Below are 27618 nucleotides of genomic sequence, written 5' to 3'. Positions count from 1 at the left end.
GGTTTCTCCATCAATGTTAATTGAGAGTTTTGCTGGATACATTAACCTGGGCTGGCATTTGTGTTCTCTTAGGGTCTGTATGACATCAGTCCAGGATCTTCTGGCCTTCATAGTTTCTGGCGAGAAGTCTGGTGTGATTCTGATAGGTCTCCCTTTATATGTTACTTGACCTTTTTCCCTTACTGCTTTTAATATTCTTTCTTTATTTTGTGCGTTTGGTGTTTTGACAATTATGTGACGGGAGGTGTTTCTTTTCTGGTCCAATCTATTTGGAGTTCTGTAGGCTTCTTGTATGTCTATGGGTATCTCTTTTTTTAGGTTAGGGAAGTTTTCTTCTATGATTTTGTTGAAGATATTTACTGGTCCTTTGAGCTGGGAGTCTTCACTCTCTTCTATACCTATTATCCTTAGGTTTGATCTTCTCATTGAGTCCTGGATTTCCTGTATGTTTTGGACCAGTAGCTTTTTCCGCTTTACATTATCTTTGACAGTTGAGTCAATGATTTCTATGGAATCTTCTGCTCCTGAGATTCTCTCTTCCATCTCTTGAATTCTGTTGGTGAGGCTTGTATCTACAGCTCCTTGTCTCTTCTTTTGGTTTTCTATATCCAGGGTTGTTTCCATGTGTTCTTTCTTGATTGCTTCTATTTCCATTTTTAATTCCTTCAACTGTTTGATTGTGTTTTCCTGGAATTCTTTCAGGGATATTTGCGATTCCTCTCTGTAGGCTTTTACTTGTTTATTAATGTTTTCCTGTGCTTCCCTAAGTGTGTTCATGTCTTTCTTGAAGTCCTCCAGCATCATGATCAAATATGATTTTGTAACTAGATCTTGCTTTTCTGGTGTGTTTGGATATTCCATGTTTGTTTTGGTGGGAGAATTGGGCTCCGATGGTGGCATGTAGTCTTGGTTTCTGTTGCTTGGGTTCCTGCGCTTGCCTCTCGCCATCAGATTATCTCCAGTGTTACTTTGTTCTGCTATTTCTGACAGTGGCTAGACTGTCCTATAAGCCTGTGTGACAGGAGTGCTGTAGACCTGTTTTCCTCTCTTTCAGTCAGTTATGGGGACAGAGTGTTCTGCTTTCTGGCGTGTAGTTTTTCCTCTCTACAGGTCTTCAGCTGTTCCTGTGGGCCTGTGTCTTGAGTTCACCAGGCAGCTTTTTTGCAGCAGAAAATTTGGTCTTACCTGTGGTCCCGAGGCTCAGGTTCGCTAGTGGGGTGCTGCCCACGGGCTCTCTGCAGCGGCAGCAACCAGGAAGACCTGTGCCGCCCCTTCCGGGAGCTTCAGTGCACCAGGGTTCCAGATGGTCTTTGGCTTTTTCCTCTGGCGTCCGAGATGTGTGTGCAGGGAGCAGTCACTTCTGGTTTCCCAGGCTTGTCTGCCTCTCTGAAGGTTTAGCTCTCCCTCCCACGGGATTTGGGTGCAGAGAACTGTTTATCCGGTCTGTTTCTTTCAGGTTCCGGCGGTGTCTCAGGCACAGGGGTCCTGCCGCTCCTGGGCCCTTCCCCACGGGAGCCCAGAGGCCTTATACAGTTTCCTCTTGGGCCAGGGATGTGGGCAGGGGTGAGCAGAGTTGGTGGTCTCTTCCGCTCTGCAGCCTCAGGAGTGCCCACCTGACCAGGCGGTTGGGTCTCTCTCTCACCGGGTCTGGGAGCAGAGAGCTGCTGTGGGCCGGGATCCACGGGTGTGGGACTTCCGGTAAACACAGAACTTGCCGGGTCCTAGAGAAATTCTGCTTTCCTGTGTCCCAAGCTCACCAGGCAGCTTTCTTGCAGCAGAAAATTTGGTCTTACCTGTGGTCCCGAGGCTCAGGTTCGCTCGTGGGGTGCTCCCCACGGGCTCTCTGCAGCGGCAGCAACCAGGAAGACCTGTGCCGCCCCTTCCGGGAGCTTCAGTGCACCAGGGTTCCAGATGGTCTTTGGCTTTTTCCTCTGGCGTCCGAGATGTGTGTGCAGGGAGCAGTCACTTCTGGTTTCCCAGGCTTGTCTGCCTCTCTGAAGGTTTAGCTCTCCCTCCCCTCATTTTTCTTATCTATAAAAAAGTGATAATGACTACATGGATATATTTTGAAGTTTAAGAATATCAGTTTTTTTGATCTCCATGAAATGTATAAGGCTTCAGGGAAGAATTGTAAAGGTTTGTGTGAGTCAGGAGTTGATTGGTGAGACACTTTTCTGAGTTGAAATGTCTGCCTAATAGAATTTTCCTGCAGGTGATTCACCTCTTATGTGGCTCCTCTTCTGACCAACATTTCCTGTTATTTGGAAGACATTTATCATCACAGCATTGTTTCAAATGGAACAACTCACCCTTGGTACATGGAGGTAAATCTGTAAATTAGATTTGAGGGATTTCTAATTGGGTCTGTATTAAGCACATGCATTTACACTGTAAGATTCAGACATGAGACATGAGCCCATTCAGGTACAATTGGGCTATCATATTTGTGTGGAAAGCAGCATTTTCTACCTGTCTCTGGTTGTAATGAAAACTCACTACTCCCGAAGTCCACTGCTAGAGATCTGTGTTTGCAAGTAAAACGGTGTGAGTAGGGTATTACTGATGCAACCATCACCTGAATTCCTATCTTTCTGTTGTAACTTTTCAAGGGGTACAGTTACTACCTTCCCTAAATTGGGAAGCACATGTCACAGAAACTGTCCAGTATTGGGTACCTGGGAGGTAAATTTTCTGAACCACATGATCCTGTGCTTCAGAAAATTTGCATGGAGAGCATCAATGAAATTTACCACATACTTGGTTGCTGAAAACACTTGCAACCTTGTAATTTTTCTCAATACCCTATGCCATCCCTCAAGAAATAATTTTCTATATTCATTAACACTTACTACCTTCAAACGTATAAATGCAGGACAGATCTAAATGAATTGGTGTGCATATTACATGTAGAATTTTTATATTTTGCTAAGAGATACATAAAATGTAGCAGGAAATTTGATATGCAATAATAAAAAACGTTCATGTCCTTAAACTGTATATTTGTTTACACCATGGGTAAATTATGGAAATATCAATAAGTCCTCATGGTTTCCATGGACATTTTAGATGTCAGTCCTGAATAATAAATTCAGGATCTTTTAGGGTTTCAGCATTCACTTTTCTACAGATTTTGAAAATCATTATTACTGTGGCTTTAATTTTAAAAATTGTATAGATTTTTAAAAAAGTTTTCCATTTCAGAAATTGTGCATAAGAATAACATTCCACACTGTTAGTTTGATCTATTTAGTATTCTTTTTGGCATGCATGTTTATGTTCCTATGTCATTGACTGTGGTTTTGTGTGTGTGTGTGTGTGTGTGTGTGTGTGTGTGTGTGTGTGCATTACTGTGTGTCAAAGCATGTACACATATGTAAGACTATACATGTTTTATGTATGGAGCTTGGACATGCATGCTTATACCACGTGGATTATCTTTATTTTGTTTTATTTTATTTCTTCATACTTCTTTTCTCCATAGTCATATGATAGTCCTGATGTGAAATTTAGAAATAATATTTGAAAATTCTTGTGATTTTTAATCTCATTTATTTTTATGTTTTTACATTGAAAACACAGATTATAAAACATCACAATTCATGTGATATGATACACTATTTTCTCACTATTAATACCTAGAATTAATATTCCTAGTTAATATATACTTACAGCTTAATACATTACAGATACATTGAAATTGTGCAAAACAAACCAGGACTAGATTGTAATCCTTTCATGGTCCTAAGTTCCAGGCTTCTTATACCATTACTTGTATTATGTTTGTTAAACACTAATGTCTAGACTTCTAAAATGCAACTATGTGAAAAGAGTGACATGCTATTAGATATTAGTGCTACATGTAAAGTGACTATTTTGTTTTGCCAAATTCTTTGGTGTCCATGACTTGACTTTATATTTATTCAATGTCATCTTCAAATTTAACAGTTTGACAGAGTGCATCTACAAGCTGAGTGGCTTCCTTAGTAGCTTATCAGCTTTCGTGTTGGAAATACTCATTGCAAGCAGCTTATGCTGGCACCTATGGGAATTTGAAAACAATGTTGTGCAGTATGTGTCCTTTGGACTGTGGGAAGTATATTTTCCTCAACAACTTAATGTCTCTGGAACACTAACAAAGATGCTGGTGTACATCCCAATTGACACAGTATGGAAAATTTCAACTGAAATTTTGTATGCACAGAATCTGATAGTATGGGCCATTTTGATGAAGCCTGTAGTTCTGGCTTTCAGTGCAATGGGCACTAAAATCAGCTGCATGAAAGACACACTTGGACATGCAGATATATTGCTACAAGATTTCTGCCATAATTTTGTGTGTCAGCAAAATGTTCACATTTGTTTCTGTGACCTGGGACCACATGGTAGACTTTTATGGCCAAATCACTCTTGAATTTCCACCTGATTTTCGTGTTAAGAAAGAAACCTTAAGAAGAAAACATTTAACTGCAGTGTTACCAGTAGGCCTCCTAATAGACACCATGTTATCCTTTGGTGTGTTCATGTTTGTCTCTGAGATAAAGCATTTGAAACTACAGAGTCTTCTGAAAGACAAGTGTGGTTCTAAAACAAATCCAATCGAGGCCTGAATTTAGGAATTATGCATTTGTAACATATGTGAGAATGTTCCTTGAGAAGTTTCCATTACTACAGGAAACTGATGTGGCCTTAAACTCATTCTAGATAAATTTCTTCTATACCAAGAATCAAATGTTTCTAATGTTCTGGTTAAGATTATTCATATTCTATAACCCTTACCTTTTTTGGATTTTTTTTATTTATATTTCTAATATTACTCCCTCTTCCATTTCTTGTCCATAAGCTGCCTATCCCATCTCCATCACCCTTCTTCTATAAGGGTGTTATCCTCACCACCAATGCTCCATTCCTGAATCCCCGAATTTCCCTACACTGGGGGGGGGGGGCGTCCAACCATGGAAGGACCAATTGATTTTCCTTCCATTGGTGCTCAACAAGGACATCCTCTGCTCCATATGCAGCTGGCGGCATGGGTCAGTCCATGTATAGTCTTTGAGTAGTGGTTTAGTCCATGGAAGGTCCAATTGGTTGGCATTGTTGTTCTTATGGAGTTGCAAGTTCCTTCAGTTCTTCCACTCCTTTCTCTAATTCCTCCAAAGGGGATCCCATTCTCAGTTCATTGGTTTGCTGCTGATATTCGCCTCTGTATTTGACTTGCTCTGGCTGTGCCTCTCAGAAGATAGCTATATTCGGCTCCTGTCAGCCTGCACTTATTAGCTTCATAAATCTTAACTAGTTTTGGTGGCTGTGTAACCATGTGCTGCCGCAGGCACTGAATGCCTATTCCTTCAGTCTCTGCTCCAAACTTTGCTCCATAAACCCTCCTATGAATATTGTTGCCCCTCATTTAAGAAGGAGTAAAGCATCCACACTTTGATGATTCTTCTTGAGTTCATGTGGTCTGTGGATTGTATCTTGGGTAATTCACATTTTGGGGCTAATATCCAATTATCAGTGAGTGCATACATACCATGTGTGTTTTTCTGTGATTGTGTTACCTCCCTCAAGTTGATAGTTTCTAGTTCAATCCACTTAACTATGAATTTCATGAAGTCATTGTTTTTGAGAGCTGAGTGGTACTCGATTGTTTAGATGTGCAACATTTTCTGTATCTGTCCTCTGTTGAAGGACATCTGGGTTCTTACCACCTTCTGGCTATTATAAATAAGGCTGCTATGAACATAGTGGAGCATGTGTCCTTGTTGTATGTTAGAACATCATTTGGGTATATGCCCAGGAGGGGTATAGCTGTGTCATCAAGAAGTGCAATGCCTGGGGCTGGGGATTTAGCTCAGTGGTAGAGCGCTTACCTCGGAAGCACAAGGCCCTGGGTTTGGTCCCCAGCTCCGAAAAAAAGAACCAAAAAAAAAAAAAAAGAAGAAGAAGTGCAATGCCTAACGTTCTGAAGAACATCGAGACTGATTTTGAGAGTGGTTTTACCAGGTTGCAATCCCAACAATGGAGGAGTGTAACTATTTCCCAACATCCTTGCAAGCATCTGTGTTACCTGAGTTTTTAACTTCACCATTATGACTGGGGAGAGGTGGAATCTCATGGTGGTTTTGATTTGCATTTCCCTGATAACTAAGGATTTTGAACATTTCTTTAGTTACTTCTCAGCCATTCAAAATTTCTCAGCTGAGAATTCTTTATTTAGCCTGCACTCCATTTTTAATAGAGTTATATGGCTCTCTGGATTCTAAATTCTCGACTTCTTTGTATATTCTGGATATTATCCCTCTATCAGATGTAGGGTTGGTAAAGATATTTTCCCAGTCTGTTGGTTGCCATTTTTTGTCCTAATGACAATGTCCTTTGGCTTACAGAAGCTTTGCCATTTTATGACATCCCATTTGTCAATTCCTGATCTTAAACATAAGTCATTAATGTTTTTTTAGGTAAGTTTCCCCAGTGCTAATGTGATCCAGACTCTTCCCCACTATTTCTTCTATTAGTTTGAATGTATCTGGTATTATGTTGAGATGCATGATCTCCTTGCGTTTAAGCTTTGTACAGGGTGATAAGAAAAGATCAATTTGCATTCTTCTACATGCTGACCACCAGTTGAACCAGCACCATTTGTTGAAAATGATATATTTTTCTTCCATTGGATGATTTTAGCTCCTTTGTCAAAGATCAATTGACTACAGGTGTGTGGTTTCAGTTCTGATCATCATTTCTATTCCACTGATCTACCTACTTATCCCTGTAACAATACCACACAGTTTTACCACTATTTCTCTGTAATATTCCTTGAGGTCAGGGATGGTGATTCCCAAAAGAAGTTTTTATATGGTTGTGGATAGTCTTCACGATTCTGGGTTTTTTGTTATTCCAAATGAATTTGCTAATTCCTCTTTGTAAATCTATGAAGAATTAAGCTGGGATTTTGATGGGGATTGCATTGAATCTGTAGATTGCTTTGGCAATATGGCCATTGTTACTATATTAATACTGCCAATGCATGATAGTGGGAGATCTATCCATCTTCTGAAATCTGTGATGGGTGTTATTTACATAATTTCTTCTCAGCCTGTTCATCCTTTGAATAGGGGAAGGCTACTGATTTGTTTGATTTGATTTTATACCCCGCCACTTTGCTGAAGTTGTTTATCAGGCTTAGTAATTTTATGGTGGAACTTTTGGGCTCACTTAGGTGTACTATCACATCATCTCAAAATGATATTTTGAGTTCTTCCTTTCCAATTTGCATTCTTTGACCTTCATTTTTTGTCTGACTCCTCTGGCTAGGATTTGAGTACTATATTGAATAAATAGGGAAATATAGGGCAGCTTTTCTACTCCCTGATTTTAGTGGGATTGTTTCAAGTTTCTCTCCATTTAGTATTATGTTAGTGACTGGTTTGCTGTACTTTACTTTTACTCTGTTTATGTATGGACCTTGAATTCCTGATCTTTCCAGGAATTTTATCATAAAAGGATGTTGAATTTTGTGAGATGCTTTCTCAGCATCTAATGAAATGATCATGTGGTTTCTGTTCTTTGAGTTTTTTTATGAAGTGTAGTGTGTTGATGGATTTCTATATGTTGAACCATCCCTCCATCTCCAGCTACTCCTGCTTGATTCTTCAGAACACTTGCTTGGAAAGTTGTTTTCCAGCCTTTTATTCTGTTGTAGTGTCTGTCTTTGTCTCTGAGGTATGTTTCCTATATGCAGAAAAAATCTGGGTCCTCTTTACTTATCCAGTCTGTTAGTCTATGCCTTTTAAATGAGGAATAGAGTCCATTGATGTTAAGAGATATTAAGTAAGAGTGATCATTGCTTCCTGTTATTTTCCTTATTACAGGTGAAATTATGTTTGTGTGTCTCTCTTCTTTTTGTTTTCTTTCAAGGAGATTCATTTCTTTTTTTTATAGGTGTAATCCCCCCCCCCCGTGTTGTAATTTTCCATCTACTATCCTTTGTAGGGCTGGATTGTAGAAAGACATTGTGTAAATTTTGTTTTGTCTGTTATGGAATATCTTGGTTTCTCCATCTATGTTAATTGAGAGTTTTGCTGGATATAGTAACCTGGACTGGCATTTGTGTTTTGTTAGGGTCTGTATGACATCTGGCCAGGATCTCTGGTGAGAAGTCTGGTTTAATTCTCATAAGTCTGCCTTTATATGATACTTGACATTTTTTCCTTACTGCTTTTAATATTCTTTCTTTGTATTGTGCATTTGGTGTTCTATCATGTGACAGGAGGAATTTCTATTCTGGTCCAATGTATTTGGAGTTCTGTAGGCTTCTTGTATGTTTTGGGGCATCTCTTTCTTTAGGTTGGGAAAGTTTACTTCTATAATTTTGTTGAAGGTATTTACTGGCCCTTTAAGTTAGGAGTCTTTTCTTTCTTCTATACCTATTATCCTTAGGTTTGATCTTCTCATTGTGTTTTGGATTTCCTTGATGTTTTGAGATAGGAGATTTTTGTGTTGTACATAATTTTTCACAATTGTGTCCATGTTTTCTATTGCATCTTTGGCCCCCGAGATTCTCTCTTCTGTCTTTTGTATTCTGTTGGTGATTATTCCATCTATGACTCCTGATTTCTTCCCTTGGTTTTCTATCTACAGGGTTGTCTCCATTTGTGCTTTCTTTATTATTTCTATTCCCATTTTTTTTTAACTCATAGATGGTTTTGTTCATTTCCTTCTGTTTGGTTGTTTTTTCCAGTTGTTCTTTATGGGATTTTTGTGTCTTCTACTTACTTCCTTGTGTTGTCCTGTATTTATTTAAGGGAGTTATTTATGCCCTTCTTAAAGTCTTCCATCATCCCCAGAAAATGTGATTTTAAATCCAATTCTTGATTTTTTGGTGTTTGTAGTTATCCAGTATTTGTTTGTTGGGATTACTGGCCTTTGTTGATGCCAAATAATCTTGGTTTCTTTTGATTATGTTTCTGTGCTTGCTTCTCACCATCAGGTTGTCTAGGGTGTAAGCTTGTTTTACTGTCTCTGACAGTGGCATGACCCTCCTATAGGCCTGTGTTATAGCACTCTTGTAGTCCTGTTTTCTTTCAGCCAGATCTGGAAACAAAGACTTTACACCTGGGTTTGTGTGACCTGAAGCCTCCAAGCCGGTCGCTTGGAGCAGAAGAGTTGGTCTTATCTCTGCTCTCAGGTGTGTATGTGTATGTACTCATGGCGACTGTCTTTCAGCTCTTAGCACAGGCAGAAACCCAATGTGTCATACCCCTATCTCCTCGTAGGTACCTGTGCACATAGGGCACATGTGACCCTAGGCGATTTCCTCTTGGGTCAGGAATGTAGGCAGAAATTTCTTGTCTCCTCTGACGTCTCAGGATTGTCCATACTTCTGAGCATTCAGGTGTCTTGCCCACGGGATTTGAGTGCGGGTATCTGTGGAACTTGTTCAATTCAGTTCCAGGTGGAGGCAGAAACCAGACCATTCCTGCTACTGATGGCTTCTCTATTTCTGCATCCAGAGGCTATGTTGCAGGTTCCCTTTGGGCCAGCAATGTGAGCAGAAGTGTGTCCTATATTTCTTTAAGGGAGTTATTTATGTCTTTATTTCCTCTATCATCCTCATGAGATGTGATTTTAAATCCAAATCTTGCTTTTTGAGTGTGTTGGGATATCCAGCGTTTGCTTCGCTGGGATAACTGGGCTCTGATGATGCCAAGTAGTCTTGATTTCTTTTGCTTAGGTGCCTGTGCTTGCCTCTTGCCACCAGTTTTCTCTGGTTTTAGCTTCTCTTGCAGTCTCTGGTATTGGCTTGAACCTCCTGTAAACCTGTGTGTTAGCATTCATGTAGACCTGTTTTCTTTCACTCTGATCTGGGAATAGAGAGCTTCTCCTGGGTTTGTGGGTCCGGAATCCTCCATCTTTGGAGGCTTCTGGGTTACTGGGAGCACAAGAGTTGACCTTAACTCTGCTCTCAGGTTTGTCAGTGCTTCTGTTGATTGGCTTTCAGCTCCTGGCTCAGGTAGAAACTGGAAGTGTCCTGCCCCTGACTGTTCCTAAGTTTCTGTATTCAGAGGGCACTAGGCAGGTTCCTCTTGGGCCAGGAATATGAGCAGTAGCAGAGGTCTCCCCTGAGCTCTCAGGATTGTCTGCACTTCTGAGAGTACAGCTCTCCTCCCCATGGGATTTGGGTACGGACAGCTGTAGGAGTGGTTCAGCTCCAGGTGCAGGCAGAAATGGGAAATAACATGTCCCAGACTGCTCCTGCCATTGTGTGTCCTGAGGCCACCAGGCAGGTCGCTTGGAGCAGAAGTGTGGGTCTTACCTCTCCTCTCAATTGTTTCAGCACTCCCGGTGACAGAATTTCAGCTCTGGCACAAACAGAAACCAGAAGGGTCCTGCCCCTTACTATTCCTCAGTTCCTGTGCCCAGAGGGACCAAATGGTATTCACCAGGTTCCTCTTTGGCCAAAAATGTAAGAAGTGGTGATCTCTTATGAGATCTCAGGATTGTTTGTCCTTCTGTGAGTCCAGCGCTCTCTCATATTAAATTTGGACAGAGAGCTGTGGGAATGGTTTTCTTCTGGGAGCCGGAAGAAACTGGACTCCCTTAACTTTTTTATTTCTTTTTTTATTACTATTATTAACTTGAGTATTTCTTGTATACATTTCCAGTGTCATTCCCTTTCCCGGTTTCCGGGCAAACATCCCCCTCCCTCCTCCCCTTCTTTATGGGTGCTCCCCTCCCCATCATCCCCCATTGCCGCCCTCCCCCCAACAATCTAGTTCACTAGGGGTTCAGTCTTAGCAGGACCCAGGGCTACCCCTTCCACTGGTGCTCTTACTAGGATATTCATTGCTACATATGAGGTTAGAATCCAGGGTCAGTCCATGTATACTCTTTAGGTAGTGGCTTAGTCCCTGGAAGCTCTGGTTGCTTGGCATTGTTGTACATATGGGGTCTCGAGCCCCTTCAAGCTCTTCTAGTTCTTTCTCTGATTCCTTCAACGGGGGTCCTATTCTCAGTTCATCGGTTTGCTGCTGGCATTCGCGTCTCTCTTTGCGGTATTCTGGCTGTGTCTCTCAGGAGCGATCTACTTCCGGCTCCTGTGGGCCTGCACTTCTTTGCTTCATCCATCTTGTCTAATTGGATGGCTGTATATGTATGGGCCACATGTGGGGCAGGCTCTGAATGGGTGTTCCTTCTGTGTCTGTTTTAATTTTTGCCTCTCTATTCCCTGCCAAGGGTATTCTTGTTCCCCTTTTAAAGAAGGAGTGAACCATTCACATTTTGATCATCTGTCTTGAGTTTCATTTGTTCTAGGCATCTAGAGTAATTCAAGCATTTGGGCTAATAGCCACTTATCAATGAGTGCATACCATGTGTGTTTTTCTGTGATTGGGTTACCTCAGTCAGGATGATATTTTCCAGTTCCAACCATTTGCCTACAAATTTCATAAAGTCATTGTTTATGATAGCTGAGTAATATTCCATTGTGTAGATGTACCACATTTTCTGTATCCATTCTTCTGTTGAAGGGCATCTGGGTTCTTTCCAACTTCTGGCTATTATAAATAAGGCTGCGATGAACACAATGGAGCACGTGTCTTTTTTATATGTTGGGGCATCTTTTGGGTATATACCCAAGAGAGGTATAGCTGAATCCTCAGGCAGTTCTCTGTCCAATTTACTGAGGAACCTCCAGACTGATTTCCAGAATGATTGTACCAGTCTGCAATCACACCAATAATGGAGGAGTGTTCCTCTTTCTCCGCATCCTCGCCAGCATCTGCTGTCACCTGAGATTTTGATCTTAGACATTCTCACTGGTGTGAGGTGAAATCTCAGGGTTGTTTTGATTTGCATTTCCCTTATAACTAAAGATGTTGAACATTTGTTTAGGTGTTTCTCAGCCATTCAGCATTCCTCAGCTGTGAATTCTTTGTTTAGCTCTGAACCCAATTTTTAATAGGGTTAACTTCTTGAGTTCTTTGTATATTTTGGATATAAGGCCTCTATCTGTTGTAGGATAAGTAAAGATCTTTTCCCAATCTCTTGGTTGCCGTTTTGTCCTAACCACCGTGTTCTTTGCCTTAAAGAAGCTTTGCAGTTTTATGACATCCCATTAGTCGATTCTTGATCTTAGAGCATTAGCCATTGGTGTTTTGTTCAGGAAATTTTTCCAGTGCCCATGTGTTCCACAAGTTTCCCTATTTTTTCTTCTATTAGTTTGAGTGTATCTGGTTTGATGTGGAGGTCCTTGATCCACTTGGACTTAAGCTTTGTACAGGGTGATAAGCTTGGGTCAATCTGCATTCTTCTCCATGTTGACCTCCATTTGAACCAAAACCATTTGCTGAAAATGCTATCTTTTTTCCACTTGATAGTTTTGGCTCCTTTGTCAAAAATCAAGTGCCCATAGGTGTGCGGGTTCATATCTGGGTCTTCAATTCTGTTCCATTGGTCTATCTGTCTGTCTCTGTACCAATACCATGCAGTTTTTATCACTATTGCTCTGTAATACTTCTTGAGTTCAGGGATAGTGATTCCCCCTGAAGTCCTTTTATTGTTGAGGATAGTTTTAGCTATCCTGAGGTTTTTGTTATTCCAGATGAATTTGCAGATTTTTTGTCTAACTCTTTGAAGAATTGGATTGGTATTTTGATGGGGATTGCATTGAAATTGTAGATGGCTTTTGGTAAAATGGCCATTTTTACTATATTAATCCTGCCAATCAATGAGCATGGGAGATCTTTCAATCTTCTGAGGTCTTCTTCAATTTCTTTCTTCAGAGTTTTTAAGTTCTTATTGTACAAATCTTTTACTTGCTTGGTTAAAGTCACTCCGAGGTACTTTATATTATTTGGGTCTATTATGAAGGGTGCCGTTTCCCTAATTTCTTTCTTGGCTTGTTTCTCTTTTGTGTAGAGGAAGGCTACTGATTTATTTGAGTTAATTTTATACCCAGCCACTTTGCTGAAGTTGTTTATCAGCTTTAGTAGTTCTCTGGTGGAACTTTTGGGATCACTTAAATATACTATCATGTCATCTGCAAATAGTGATATTTTGACTTCTTCTTTTCTGATCTGTATCCCGTTGACCTCCTTTTGTTGTCTGATTGCTCTGGCTAGAACTTCAAGAACTATATTGAATAAGTAGGGAGAGAGTGGGCAGCCTTGTCTACTCCCTGATTTTAGTGGGATTGCTTCAAATTTCTCTCCATTTAGTTTAATATTAGCAACTGGTTTGCTGTATATGGCTTTTACTATGTTTAGGTATGGGCCTTGAATTCCTATTATTTCCAGGACTTTTATCATGAAGGGGTGTTGAATTTTGTCAAATGCTTTCTCAGCATCTAATGAAATGATCATGTGGTTTTGTTCTTTCAGTTTGTTTATATAATGGATCACGTTGATGGTTTTCCGTATATTAAACCATCCCTGCATGCCTGGGATGAAGCCTACTTGATCATGGTGGATGATTGTTTTGATGAGCTCTTGGATTCGGTTTGCCAGAATTTTATTAAGTATTTTTGCGTCAATATTCATAAGGGAAATTGGTCTGAAGTTCTCTTTCTTTGTTGGGTCTTTGTGTGGTTTAGGTATAAGAGTAATTGTGGCTTCATAGAAGGAATTCGGTAGTGCTCCAATGTTTCAATTTTGTGGAATAGTTTAGATAATATTGGTATGAGGTCTTCTATGAAGGTCTGATAGAATTCTGCACAAAACCCATCTAGACCTGGGCTCCTTTTGGTTGGGAGACCTTTAATGACTGCTTCTATTTCCTTAGGAGTTATGGAGTTGTTTAACTGGTTTATCTGTTCCTGATTTAACTTCGGTACCTGGTATCTGTCTAGGAAACTGTCCATTTCCTGCAGATTTTCAAGTTTTGATGAATATAGGCTTTTATAGTAAGATCTGATGATTTTTTGAATTTCCTCTGAATCTGTAGTTATGTCACCCTTTTCATTTCTGATTTTGTTAATTTGGACACACTCTCTGTGTCCTCTCGTTAGTCTGGCTAGGGGTTTATCTATCTTGTTGATTTTCTCAAAGAACCAACTTTTGGTTCTGTTGATTCTTTCTATGGTCCTTTTTGTTTCTACTTGGTTGATTTCAGCTCTGAGTTTGATTATTTCCTGCCTTCTACTCCTCCTGGGTGTATTTGCTTCTTTTTGTTCTAGAGCTTTTAGGTGTGCTGTCAAGCTGCTGACATATGCTCTTTCCTGTTTCTTTCTGCAGCCACTCAGCGCTATGAGTTTTCCTCTTAGCACAGCTTTCATTGTGTCCCATAAGTTTGGGTATGTTGTACCTTCATTTTCATTAAATTCTAAAAAGTTTTTAATTTCTTTCTTTATTTCTTCCTTGACCAGGTTATCATTAAGTAGAGCATTGTTCAATTTCCATGTATATGTGGGCATTCTTCCCTTAGTGTTATTGAAGACCAGTTTTAGGCCATGGTGGTCCGATAGCACGCATAGATTATTTCTATCTTTCTGTACCTGTTGAGGCCCGTTTTTTGACCAATTATATGGTCAATTTTGGAGAAGTACCATGAGGAGCTAAGAAGAAGGTATATCCTTTTGCTTTAGGATAGAATGTTCTATAAATATCTGTTAAGTCCATTTGGCTCATGACTTCTCTTAGTCTGTCTACGTCTCTGTTTAATTTCTGTTTCCATGATCTGTCCATTGATGAGAGTGGGGTGTTGAAATCTCCTACTATTATTGTGTGAGGTGCAATGTGTGTACTTTGAGCTTTAGTAAGGTTTCTTTTATGTATGTAGGTGCCCTTGTATTTGGGGCATAGATATTTAGGATTGAGAATTCATCTTGGTGGATTTTTCCTTTGATGAATATGAAGTGTCCTTCCTTATCTTTTTTGATGGCTTTTAATTGAAAATCGATTTTATTTGATATTAGAATGGCTACTCCAGCTTGCTTCTTCTGACCATTTCCTTGGAAAGTTGTTTTCCAGCCTTTCACTCTGAGGTAGTGTCTGTCTTTGTCTATGAGGTGTGTTTCCTGTAGACAGCAGAATGCAGGGTCCTGGTTACGTATCCAGTTTGTTAATGTATGTCTTTTTATTGGGGAGTTGAGGCCATTGATGTTGAGAGATATTAAGGAATAGTGATTATTGCTTCCTGTTATATTCATATTTGGATGTGAGGTTATGTTTGTGTGCTATTCTTCTCTTTGTTTTGTTGCCAAGACGATTACTTTCTTGCTTCTTCTAGGGTATAGCTTGCCTCCTTATGTTGGGCTTTACCATTTATTATCCTTTGTAGTGCTGGATTTGTAGAAAGATATTGTGTAAATTTGGTTTTGTCATGGAATATCTTGATTTCTCCATCTATGTTAATTGAGAGTTTTGCAGGATACAGTAACCTGTGCTGGCATTTGTGTTCTCTTAGGGTCCTCATGACATCTGTCCAGGATCATCTGGCTTTCATAGTTTCTGGCGAAAAGTCTGGTGTAATTCTGATAGGTCTGCCTTTATATGTTACTTGACCTTTTTCCCTTACTGCTTTTAATATTCTTTCTTTATTTTGTGCGTTTGGTGTTTTAACTATTATGTGACTGGAGGTGTTTCTTTTCTGGTCCAATCTATTTGGTGTTCTGTAGGCTTCTTGTATGCCTATGGGTATCTCTTTTTTTTAGGTTAGGGAAGTTTTCTTCTATGATTTTGTTGAAGATATTTACTGGTCCTTTGAGCTGGGAGTCTTCACTCTCTTCTATACCTATTATCCTTAGGTTTGATCTTCTCATTGAGTCCTGGATTTCCTGTAAGTTTTCGACCAGTAGCTTTTTCTGCTTTACATTATCTTTGACAGTTGTGTCAATGATTTCTATGGAATCTTCTGCTCCTGAGATTCTCTCTTCCATCTCTTGTATTCTGTTGGTTAAACTCGTATCTACAGCTCTTTGTCTCTTCTTTTGGTTTTCTATATCCAGGGTTGTTTCCATGTGTTCTTTCTTGATTGCTTCTATTTCCATTTTTAATTCCTTCAACTGTTTGATTGTGTTTTCCTGGATTTCTTTCAGGGATTTTTGCTATTCCTCTCTGTAGGCTTCTACTTGTTCTCTAAGGGAGTTCTTCATGTCTTTCTTGAAGTCCTCCAGCATCATGATCAAATATGATTTTGAAACTAGATCTTGCTTTTCTGGTGTGTTTGGATATTCCGTGTTTGCTTTGGTGGGAGAATTGGGCTCCGATGTTGCCATGTAGTCTTGGTTTCTGTTGCTTGGGTTCCTGTGCTTGCCTCTCGCCATCAGATTATCTCTAGTGTTACTTTATTCTGCTATTTCTGACAGTGGCTAGACTGTCCTATAAGCCTGTGTGTCAGGAGTGCTGTAGACCTGTTTTCCTGTTTTCTTTCAGTCAGTTATGGGGACAGAGTGCTCTGCCTTCAGGCATGTAGTTTTTCCTATCTACAGGTCTTCACCTGTTCCTGTGGGCCTGTGTCTGGAGTTCACCAGGCAGCTCACTTACAGCAGAAAAGTTGGTCCCGAGGCTCAAGTTTGCTCGTGTGGTGTTTTCCTCTGGCGTCAGAGATGTGGGCAGAGTGCCATCACTTCTGGTTTCCCAGGCATGACTGTTTATTTGAAGATTTAGCTCTCCCTCCCACGGGATTTGGGTGCAGAGACCTGATTATGCGGTAGCTCCCTTCAGGTTATGGCGGTGTCTCAGGCTCAGCGGTCCTGCTGCTCTTGGGCCCTCCTCTACGGGAACCCAGAGGCTGTATACAGTATCCCTTTGTGCCAGGGATGTGGGAAGGGGTGTGCAGTGTTGGTGGTCTCTTCTGCTCTGCAGTCTCAGGAGTGCCCACCTGACCAGGTGGTGACATCTCTCTTCCACTGGCTTTGGGAGCAGAGAGCTGCTGCGGGCCGGGATCTGCGGGTTTGGCACTCCCACAAACGGAAGTGCCCGGTCCTAGAGGAATTTTGCCTCAGTGTGTCCTGAGTTCACCAGGCAGGTCTCTTGCAGCAGAAAAGTTGGTCTTACCTGTGGTCCCGAGGCTCAAGTTTGCTCGTGGGGTGCTGCCCACGAGCTCTCTGCGGCGGCAGCAACCAGGAATATCCGCGCCACCCTTTCCGGGAGCTTCCATGCACCAGGGTTCCAGATGGCGTTTGGTGTTTTCCCCTTCATCAGAGATGTGTGCAGAGTGCAGTCTCTTCTGGTTTCCCAGGCGTGTCTGCCTCTCTGTAGGTTTAGCTCTCCCTCCCACAGGATTTGGGTGCAGAGAACTGTTTATCAGGTGGGTCCCTTCAGATTATGGCGGTGTCACAGGCGCAGTGGTCCTGCTGCTCCTTGGCCCTCCTCTACTCTACGGGAACCCAGAGGCCATATACAGTTTCCTCTTGGTCCAGGTATGTGGGCAGGGGTGGGCAGTGTTGGTGGTCTCTTCGCTCTGCAGCCTCAGGAGTGCCCACCTGACCAGGCGGTGAGGTCTCTCTCCCACGGGATTTGGGAGCAGAGAGCTGCTGAACTTTTTTATTTCTTTAATCATTATTATATCTCAAACTCTGAAATCTATGACAATATTAAGCATTTGCAAGCAAGTAGGCAAATTAACATCTGAAATGCTTGTTGCAAAAAAAAATAAACAAATGCCAAGTGAAATCACTTCATAAGGAAGTTGATGCCTAAACAAAATAATGTAACCACAATTCCTGTTTGGAGAAGTCCAATCAATCCTAACAAAAGCTAACCACTTTTTAAGAGTTTTTGAAAATCCAATAATGAAGAACCTCCTTATATATTTACACATTTGCAAGGAATTTAAAGAGTGTCACAACATAGTTGATTAGATAACTCCCACACTAGCTATCTTATGCCTCCAATAAATTCTCAGTTGACAGGAAGGAATATTGCATTAATGGTGAATAGAGTTCCATAAACAATATGTTTCTGGAAGCAAAACAAAACAAGAGAATCATAAACACTTTCAATTCCATTCATAATTTTCTACAATGAGATATTGTCATGCTCTTGTGGAGAACAATATTTTCATATAATTGATCATCAGACATTAGAGGTCATGCCAAATAAATCTTCTACCTTTTAATAATTATTCATGATAAGGAATGTCAGACTACTTCCTATTACCAATATCAACCAGGTGCATTTCCTGAGAACTACAATTAAGACTTTCTTGTTGAGATATTGGTATAACAGTGTCAGAAATGTTATGTGAGTAACCACCATAATTTAAATGGATTTAAGGCCCATTCCGTGATATAGAACCTGTAGAATATATGGTGAAATGTAAAGAATCCTGATGTTAATTGGACTTAGAAAACTCCTTTTATCTTTGTGCTCTAAGAAGATTTAAATAGAATGACTTTTAAAGAAACACTGATATATCCATAGATTAGTGCCTTATATACAACACTTAGCAGAATACTATAAATTAATGGTTAAAAAATAATAGACCAATAGGCCAATTCACTGTACCACCTCCCTATGTATAAGTAGGATTGGGGGTTTGGGGAATTATCCAATGAGTAAGGAACAGAGATCAACTGAAAAAGCCAGCATGTTATCTGTGAACACAAATCCAGTCTGGACAGGGTATACCTGGTATAGCTGGGCTAAATTTTGAAGAAATTCACTAAGTTTATTTAGTCTAGGTGGCATATGCACATGGATAAATTGGAACTATGTGAGCAGACAGAAAAACTGACAAGGTCAATCAGATTAGGGAACCCCAGAAATTTTCATATTGAAATTTTTATGTTTTTGAATCTGCTACAGTTCTGATTCCTGTCCTTGTCATGTGACCATGGCCCCCTACTATGAAGACCATGGCAACTGTTCAGATCATAGAGTCCAGATTTCTCTATTTTAGTAAGGTACATAGATACATTCTGATATTTAGGCAATAAGTTTCATTTCCCAGGCAAAAGCTCCTGAAAAAGGTATTAACTTTTGTCCAACTTGAGTAAATGGTATGCACCTTTTTGCTCATGAATAAGCAAACTGGACAAGCAAGGATTGTCTCCTTCTTCAAAAAACAACACAAGGGTGGAATTCTTTGATTTTATTGAGCTGCACCTAAGTCTCCCACACAATAGCCGCCCATACTCCTGGTATTCACCCGTGAACTAAGCTGTATTTCCCTCTGCTCAGACTCATCTCAGGTCCAAGGGCCTCATTCTCAACTCTTTGCAGTTCCCAGCAGCATCTGGGTTCCCAGAAATTTCAGAAAAACCACCTTGCTCCCAGTCTGTGCCATATGAAAGGGCTCACAACTGAAACTATTAATAATATTTTACTATATTTGCATATAGGAAGCTAGCATAACTGCCACCTGACAGGCTTCACACAGAAGATGATGGAAATAGATGTAAAAACCCACAGCCAAATATTATGTGGAGCTCTGGGAATAATATGCAAGAGGGAGAAATTAAAATAGCCTGAGGCATCAAAGACAACACAGGATAACTTACAGAATGAACGAGTCTGGGCCTATAGTGGATAACAGAAACTGAAACACCAGCAAAAGAGCATTCATGGGGTAGTCCTAAGACCCTACTCATATATAAATGATTGGCTGCATAATCTTCATGTGTAATTCCTAACAAATGTGTCAGGGGTTGTCTCTGATTCTGCATCCTGCCTTTAGACCCTTTCTTTCTAATATGGCTGCTGTCTTAGTCAGGGTTCTCAGAGACACAGAACTTATGATATTCTCTGTATAGAAAGAGAATTGCTTCATGACTTACAGTCTTTAGTCCAGCTCCTCAAAAATGATCAACAGCAGCCATGAATGGAAGTCCAAGGATCTAGCAGTGGCTCAGTCCCACAAGGCAGGCAGGCAGGCACAAAGAGAGACTTCTTTCTCCCAATGTCCTTCAGCAGGTGTGCCCCAGATTAAGGTGTATACAACCAAGCCTGAGGCTGGGATTTGCTTTGTCCCAGGTGACCTTGAATTCAGAGATCTCCTTGCCTTAAGCTACTGGGATTCATAGCCTCTTTGCCTTAAGATCTCAACATGAAGTTCTAGGTCAGAAACTTGAGCCTCCCAGCCTCAGGATCAGGATCAAAGATGAGACTTACAATTCTGTATTGCAATTCATTACAGATATAGTCAAGTTGACAACCAAAAATATCCACTACAATCCACCCTTGTTAATTTGACACAAATAGTTCATATACACATGAAAGAATACCAAGTTCGTGAATATGCCTAATATAACTATTCCTCATACAATTGAAAACACATTAGTAAATTTACAATGGGGTAATGTCCCTTAGGAACATTCTTTTAGTATGAAAACTTACATAGTAATTGATGTTAAAGAAATTTGGGGAAAGACAAATGTGTTCTTAACAAATTAAAACAGAAGAAGCATCCATATTACTTTATAATCCTAATTTCTGCAACTGGTTACATGGCCATAGCTGGTATTTATCACTACCTTCCTCTACTATCTGTTCTGTATTTCCTCTACCCTCTGTGAGCACTTCTGCAGGCCCTGGATCTTTTTCTGGAGGAGTGACCCATACCTTCGTTCCTGATGGGTCTGTGTCCTTTTCTATTCTGCTTGAATTAGGCTGCTGTAGTTTCCCATTGATTTTAACCATAGGATATGGTAATACTAAGACATGCCCTAAGGAATCTCGTACATTTCAGACATAATCCATCTTACCTGCATTGTGGAGAGGCAATACAGTTTTCTTATGGTAATCTGGATCTATGACCCCTCCTACCACTGCTATTCATTTCTTAGCCTGTTGGTTTAAGGGCATTAGAAGCCCAAAATGACCAGGGAGGAGTCTGAGCTTTCAGTTCAATGGAATGTTTTCATCACTCCTGGTAGGAGCACTTCCTCTTCTGGTCTAGGGCAGCAGGACCTAGAGTTGTGGCGACAGGAAGAAAGAAATTTATAGAGGGTCAATAGGAGTGATAGTGAGTGGAACTATTCCGTTTTCCACTCCTCAATTCCAGAACCTGTGTATTCTGGTTATGAGGAAAACTGTACCATACATCAGACACTGATTCAAAGCATATACTGCCTTCTGAAGAACTTTGCCCCAGTCCTTTATGCTGCTGCCACCTAATAGTCACTGGAACTGTGTCTTCAAAAGCCATTCCATCTTTCTATGAGACAATTTGCTTGAGGATGATGGGTATAACATGGTAAGACCAGTGGATTCCATGATTATGGGCCAACTGTCACACTTCTCTGGCTGTGAAATGAGTTCCTTGGTCAGAAGCAATACTGTATGTAATACCATGACGATGGATACAGCATTCTGTAAGTCCATGGATGGTGGTTTTGGCAGAAGCATTATGTGTAGGAAAGGCAAATCCATAATCAGAATAAGTATCTACTCCAGTGAGAACATAATGTCCTTTCCACAGACAAAGTGGTCCAATGTAGTCAACCTGTCACTAGGTTGTTGACTGGTCACCTCGAGGAATGGTGCCATATCTGGGGCTCAGTTTTGGTCTTTGCTGTTGTCAGATCTGGCCTTCAGCAGCAGCTATAGCCAGGTGAGCCTTGGTGAGTGGATATATGTGTTGTTAACCCCAAGCATAGCCTCCATCTTGACCTCCATGGCCACTTTGTTCATGTGCCCATTGAGCAATGACAGGGATAACTTGGGAAAGAGGCTGACTGTCCACAGAATGGGTCACCTCATCCACTTGATTATCGAACTCCTTGTCAGCTGAAGTCACCTTTGGTGAGCATTTAATTTGTCAAGGGTATGGTTATACATGGGAGTCATCTTCTGCTTCTCTGAGGAGAAAGGTAGGGGGTCTGGAAAAGTCAGGAGAGAGGGAAGAACTGAAAGGCTAGGAGGAATGGAAAATATTGAGAGGGAAGAGGGAGAAAGAAAGGGGGTTTGAATAGGGTATGTGGGTGCCCAGGAGAATGAATAGAGATATGCCGCTGCAAGAGTTTAGGTGGGTATAATTTCTAAAATGTACTAGGACCTGTGATGTGAGTGGATCCCAGGACTCAATGAAGATGACATTAACTGAAATGCCCACCAGTGCGAAGATAAAACTTGAAGAGACAACTTCCAGAAGATAGAGAGTGCCCCCTAGTGGTGGGATGGATCCACCCACAAATCTTCAAAATTTTTGACTGAGAATTGCTCCTGTCTAAAATAAACACAAGGAGAGAACAGAGCAGAGACTTAACTAAAGGCAATCTAGTGATTCGCTAAAATGTATATCCATTCCATGTGCAAGCATCAAACCCTGACACTATTTCTGAGACCCATGATGTGCTCGCAGACAGGAAGCTAGCATAGCTGTCCATTGAATGGCTCTAGCAACACCTAAGACAGATGGAGACACGTATAGCCAACCATTGGAATCTGGTCTGGGACCCCTATGGAAGAGTTAGGGGACGGATTGAAGGAGCTGAAGAGAATGGCAATCCTATGGAAAGATCAACAGTCTTCAATAACCTGGAATTCAGGTAGCTTCCAGAGTTTAAGGCCAACAAACAAAAGGCATACATGTACAGACTCATGGCCATCAGGCATATATGTAGCTGAGGACTATCTATTCTGGCCTCAGTTGGAGAAGATGTACTTTTCTGTAGAGACCTGAAGCCCCAGGAATTTGGAATGTTGGGAGATTAGGTGGGTGTGGGTGAGGGCATGAGAGTGATGGGTGAGTAGGTGATTGGGGAAGCAATTTTTCTGAGCGTCAAAGGGGAGGAGGGATGGAATGAATATATCTAGGATGGGGGACTGGAAAGTGGGCATCATTTGAAATATAAATAAAATAAATTAATTAACAATAAAAAGTATAGAAAGTTGCAAATTAATTTAATTACATAATTAATTAAAAATACATTTCAAAGAGATTAACCACAAGAGGTAAAGGATGATAATTCATTTTATTGAGGATAATAGTAAGCAAAATACATTATAATTTTAAACATATATGCAGGAAACCCAGTCAAAATTAAGAACAGAGGAACATACCACAGAACTTGAAAATATACATAATTTCACACTCTCTAATAGTATATAATTTCAATAACCAACATGTTGTAAAACTATAAAAACATGTTGTTATTACTCCCACTAGGTTCAGCACCACAGTGTCCCAAAATATTTGGTAGATTTTTCCATCTCAGTCAGCAAAACCTCTCACCTGATTTGCTCTATTCCATATCACACTGCTGATGGCCACTCTCTGAACCTGGTAACAATCTCTCTACCCATCCAGTTCCCAAGGCAGGCTGCCACCATGCCAGAAATATACATCTCAATTCCATGGCAGCTTACTGCCCCAGCCACAACATACTCTTTTAACTTAATTTGGCACAAGAAAAATACACAACACAATAACCTCTGATCCAATTGATAAGATATAATTGCCCACCTAAACATATAAGGCCCTATACCTATCCATCTCTTAAGAACATTCATAACAACCTGTACAGGTACATAGTGGAATCATAACATCTGTCTCCAAGTTCTCTCAGCAGCTTCTTCTTCAGTCTCCTTCCATTCCAGTCTCCTCCTCTTCCCTCAAACTTTTCTCCTGCCCATCCTTCCTTCTCGTCCAATGATATGCCTCATTCTATCTTGTACCTGCCTTCACTGGTATGTAATCCTACATTTCACCCTTTTTGTCTAATTAAAAAAAAGCTTTTCTCTCAAGTATAAGCTGAGCATAACTGTTATCATTTTGCAATTAGAAGCATAAAACATATCTAAATCACAGTCCAACACTTTAACAGTTAAACAGAACATTGAATTATCTATTCCAGATTAAGAAAGGCTTAAAATCTGTGTTATATATTGGCTAGTTTATATATTACCTGATAACTATCTAATAAAGTATGTATTTTCAGAGTTAAACAGCCTGATAGTCTATGAGACTATAATCAGCCTTCAACCACATCAGAAATCTGAGAATGACCAATTATCTATAAACATAGTAAGCCTAACATGGCTTCCAGAACTGAGAGGTTGTGTAGACAAATCTCCACTAGCACAGTGCTCTGTTAGCAACATGTGAGCACAAGTCTTCAGCCTTCTGGCTTGAAATCCATTCACAGATTCTTCAAATTCAGAATCCTCGGAGGGCTGATAATTATGGCTCAGTAGAGATTATCAGTCAACAAGTATTCTGCATAAGGTGTTCCTCTTTGGACAGTATTAGTCTGAAGATGAAACAAGCAGTTTCTGCACAATGACTGCCAAGCCACAAAGTATTGCCTCACCAGGAGGTAGAGATACTCAATTTTTTTTTGTTAAATCTGCTAAAGGGGAACTGTTAGGAGCAGATATGTCTCAATAAATGATAAATAACTTTAAATCTCATCTTGTGTGGATTTCTGATGCTTTTGACAACCATCTATCTATAAAAGGTAATCTGGATTGTTGTCCATTAATTGTCTTTATTATGTTGAAAGTATTCTAATAAACTTAGGGCCTTGAATTTGCTATTTGGCCCTTAACTCACATGTGTAATCAACTCAGAAGTTTGTAATGGCATCAATAGAAGGACTGGCTGTAAACCTTGTACTTTTAAACTTTGTAAAAAATAAATTCTATACCAAAGCAAAGATATGACTTTAACTTAGTTACCAAATGAGATTATGACTGAATGACTCACTCTAGCTAATCCCTCCATTAAATCACAACCATTTCTAAATTCCTCATAAAAACAACCTTAGAATAACCACTATTCATCATCCCCCCAAAAGTTCAGGGAATTGGGGCAAGGACTCTTTTAAAACTTCTTCAAGCTGTACAAGAGTGTTGAGATATGGGGGGGGGAGGAAGAATTAATCAAATACTGTAGCCAGATGTGTCTCCTGACTTGACCCAGCTGAAAGTCCTTGAGACCAGGAATCCAAGTAGTCACACTCTGCAAAATGCAATGCTCAAACAAAAGTTTAGAGTCGAGATATCTTTTTGTTTCTTTTGAATCTAGTTTTTCAGGCAGTCTTCCTCTCTCAAATCTTATCAGTATGACACTGTGAGGTTTCCAGAACCTAGTCACACTTTTTAAAAGCACAAAACCAAACCCTTTTCCCCAGAATACTGTGCTCCTTCATTTGTAACTAAAAAAGCTTGTATATTGCACTTTCTCCCAGAGTATTAATATAACCATAAAACTTAAAGTCACACCCATTATGTAGATTAAGCAATTTTAAAGAAGGAAGTAATCCAAACAATAGTGTTAAACAATGAGCCTGACAGACTTTTCCAATCTATCATATCAGGAAATTAACCCAAAATTCCTGTGGAGCCTATGTTAAGAGATTCTGAGATTCCTGTTGTGCTAAATATCAAAAATAACTACAAGCCCTCACTAGCCGGCAGCAAAGAGCCATATGGCATTTAGCAGGGTAATTCATAAAATGAACTAAACACCTTCTATCAATTCTAATACCAATAACAACTTATCAAACCTGGACTTTAGCCTAAAATATATCAATCTGTCAAGCTCTCTACCCAGAGTCTCAGATTTTTATTTACCCGAATACCCAAAATATATTGATCTGTTAAGCTCTCTACCAGGAGCCATAGATTTTTTTTATTTAACCTTAATAACTTGTAAATGTCAAAATTCTCTACTCAGAGTCAGTGAGTGGTTTTTCCCTATCTAAGTTCTGAACTGTGGATAAAAATGCCCACGTGATTCGGATAATCTCTGTCCTCTCTTCTTCTTAAAACAAACTAAATCAGCTTCTAATAAAACCTGTCATTAAGAAGTAGCTTGTCTAACTAGGATTTCAACCCAAAATTCCCATGGAGTCCACGTTAGAAGGAATATGTGTATCATGAAAGACTCTAAATAACTTTCTTTAAAAGGCAGCTTTAATTTCTAACTCTCTGAGCTGTCACTACTTATCACACAGCAGGGGACCCACATCCTGCCAACCCAGATCATTTCTGTTTTTCTGTTTAATGTTCCCAGGTTTGAGACATCACATGACTCAACACGGTGCTTGATTCCTATTACTTAGAAAACAAAACCTTTCTCTCAACTCTTAGGATTAATAGTGGATTCTCACTGATACGTTGTTTCACTATCTGTTGCTGTAAATTTTTAAAAAATGGCTTTATTTTACCCCACACTAGACCCAGCACTGTAGTGCCCTAATATATCTCATAGATATCTTCATCTCATTCAGCAAAACCTCTAAACTGCTTTGCTCCATCCCATATTACACTGCTGATGGCCTCTCTCTGAGACTGGCAATAGTCTCTTTACCCATCCGGTTCCCAAGGCAGGCTGCCACCATGCCAGAAATATATATCTCAATTCCTTGGCAGCTTATTATGCCAGCCGCCATGTATTCTCTTAAAACTTAATTCACCACAAGAAAGAACACACAACACAATACCTCTGATCCAATTGATAAGATATAATTGCCCACCTAAACATACAAAGCCCTATACATATCCATCCCTTAAGAACATTCATAACAACCTGTAAAGGTACAGATTGGAATCATAACATCTGTCTCCAAGTTCTCTCAGCAGCTTCTTCTTCAGTCTCCTTCCATTCCTGCCTCCTCTTCTTCCCTCGAACTATTCTCCTGTCGCTCCTTACTTCTCATCCAATGACAGGCTTCATTCTATCTTTTAACTTTCTTCACCTGTATGACATCCTACACCAACCTCCACCAAAAGATAAGTATTGGGATACAAATTGAACAGACGTATAGAATGAATGACATCATTCATCCAGTGGTTTTATCAAATATACCAACCCCATGATAAAAAAATATATATTCTATTTATCTGAGCATGGAATCTTACCTAAAAATGGGTCACACATTGTACATAAAAGACATCATTAAAAGGCCAGAAAATTTGAAATAATTTCAATTCTCCTGCATGGAGAAAATGTCATAAAACCATGAAATCAACAGCAAAGGAATCCTCAACACCCACCCAAAATTGTTGCAATTAATCATTTTAACTATAATTTTTCAAATCTTGTTTTAAAAAATGATGGTTCTTTTTTTTTTCTGGCTTCGTCGTTTTATTAGCCCACCATCCCTTCCTTCCGTTAATGAGACCCCAGTCCTCCCAGCACCTCATGGACCCAGTCATCTGGAGCCCTGAGAGCTCTGTGGAGGTGACAGGAAGAAGACAGAGGGCCAGCAACAACTGGAGGTCAGAGGATGCGAGTGGACCAGGCTCTCAGCAGCTCTGCTCCATGGAGTATCTCCTGCAGAGGTCTCCGGAGCCTTCCCTTTATTCCAGTGATTGTACCACACATGATCCTCAGCAGTATCCATCCCCAAGGTTGTGGCTTGATCCAAAGCACGGTCCACAGATTTGTGTCATCTGAACGTTTGGTCCCCACCAAGTGGGAGATAGTGGAAGCTTTTGGTTATATGGCTATCTGGCAGATAAAGGGCCACCGGCTGAGCTAGAGGGGTACAGCCCAGGCCCTGTTCCATCTGAACTCTCCACCACGACGCAGTGAACCCTCTCAGAGCACGCACCTGTCTTTCTCCCAAGTTGTTTGTCTCGGGTGGTCAATCACAGTGATAAGGAAAAGCACCTAGACTGCCTGGGACTTCCAGGTCATACAGCTGCTCAGCCTTACACGGCCCTCCTGACTCTGCTCTGGTCACACCCCCTTAACCTTGTCAGAAACACTGTATGCCTTCAGATCAATGTCTTT

The 27618-nt window shown here is 40.4% G+C and overlaps 1 protein-coding gene and 1 pseudogene across 1 annotated transcript in view; both read left to right on the top strand.

Annotated features, from left to right (window-relative positions):
• Positions 1-2229: 2229 nt before the first annotated feature.
• Samt1 (spermatogenesis associated multipass transmembrane protein 1) overlaps positions 2230-27618 on the top strand; it is a 56632-nt gene continuing 31243 nt past the window's right edge. The window contains exon 1 of the mRNA XM_087600958.1: positions 2230-2324. The gene's annotated coding sequence lies outside the window, so the exon portion shown is untranslated. The remainder of the gene's footprint in view (positions 2325-27618) is intronic.
• On the top strand, positions 2282-4607 carry LOC685806 (hypothetical protein; annotated as a pseudogene).

Source organism: Rattus norvegicus, chromosome X (genome assembly GCF_021556685.1).
Source record: "Rattus norvegicus strain SHRSP/BbbUtx chromosome X, alternate assembly SHRSP_T2T, whole genome shotgun sequence".
Lineage (NCBI taxonomy): Eukaryota > Metazoa > Chordata > Mammalia > Rodentia > Muridae > Rattus > Rattus norvegicus.
The sequence above is the reverse complement of the archived record's forward strand: the minus strand, read 5'-3'. Positions and strand labels throughout refer to the sequence as shown.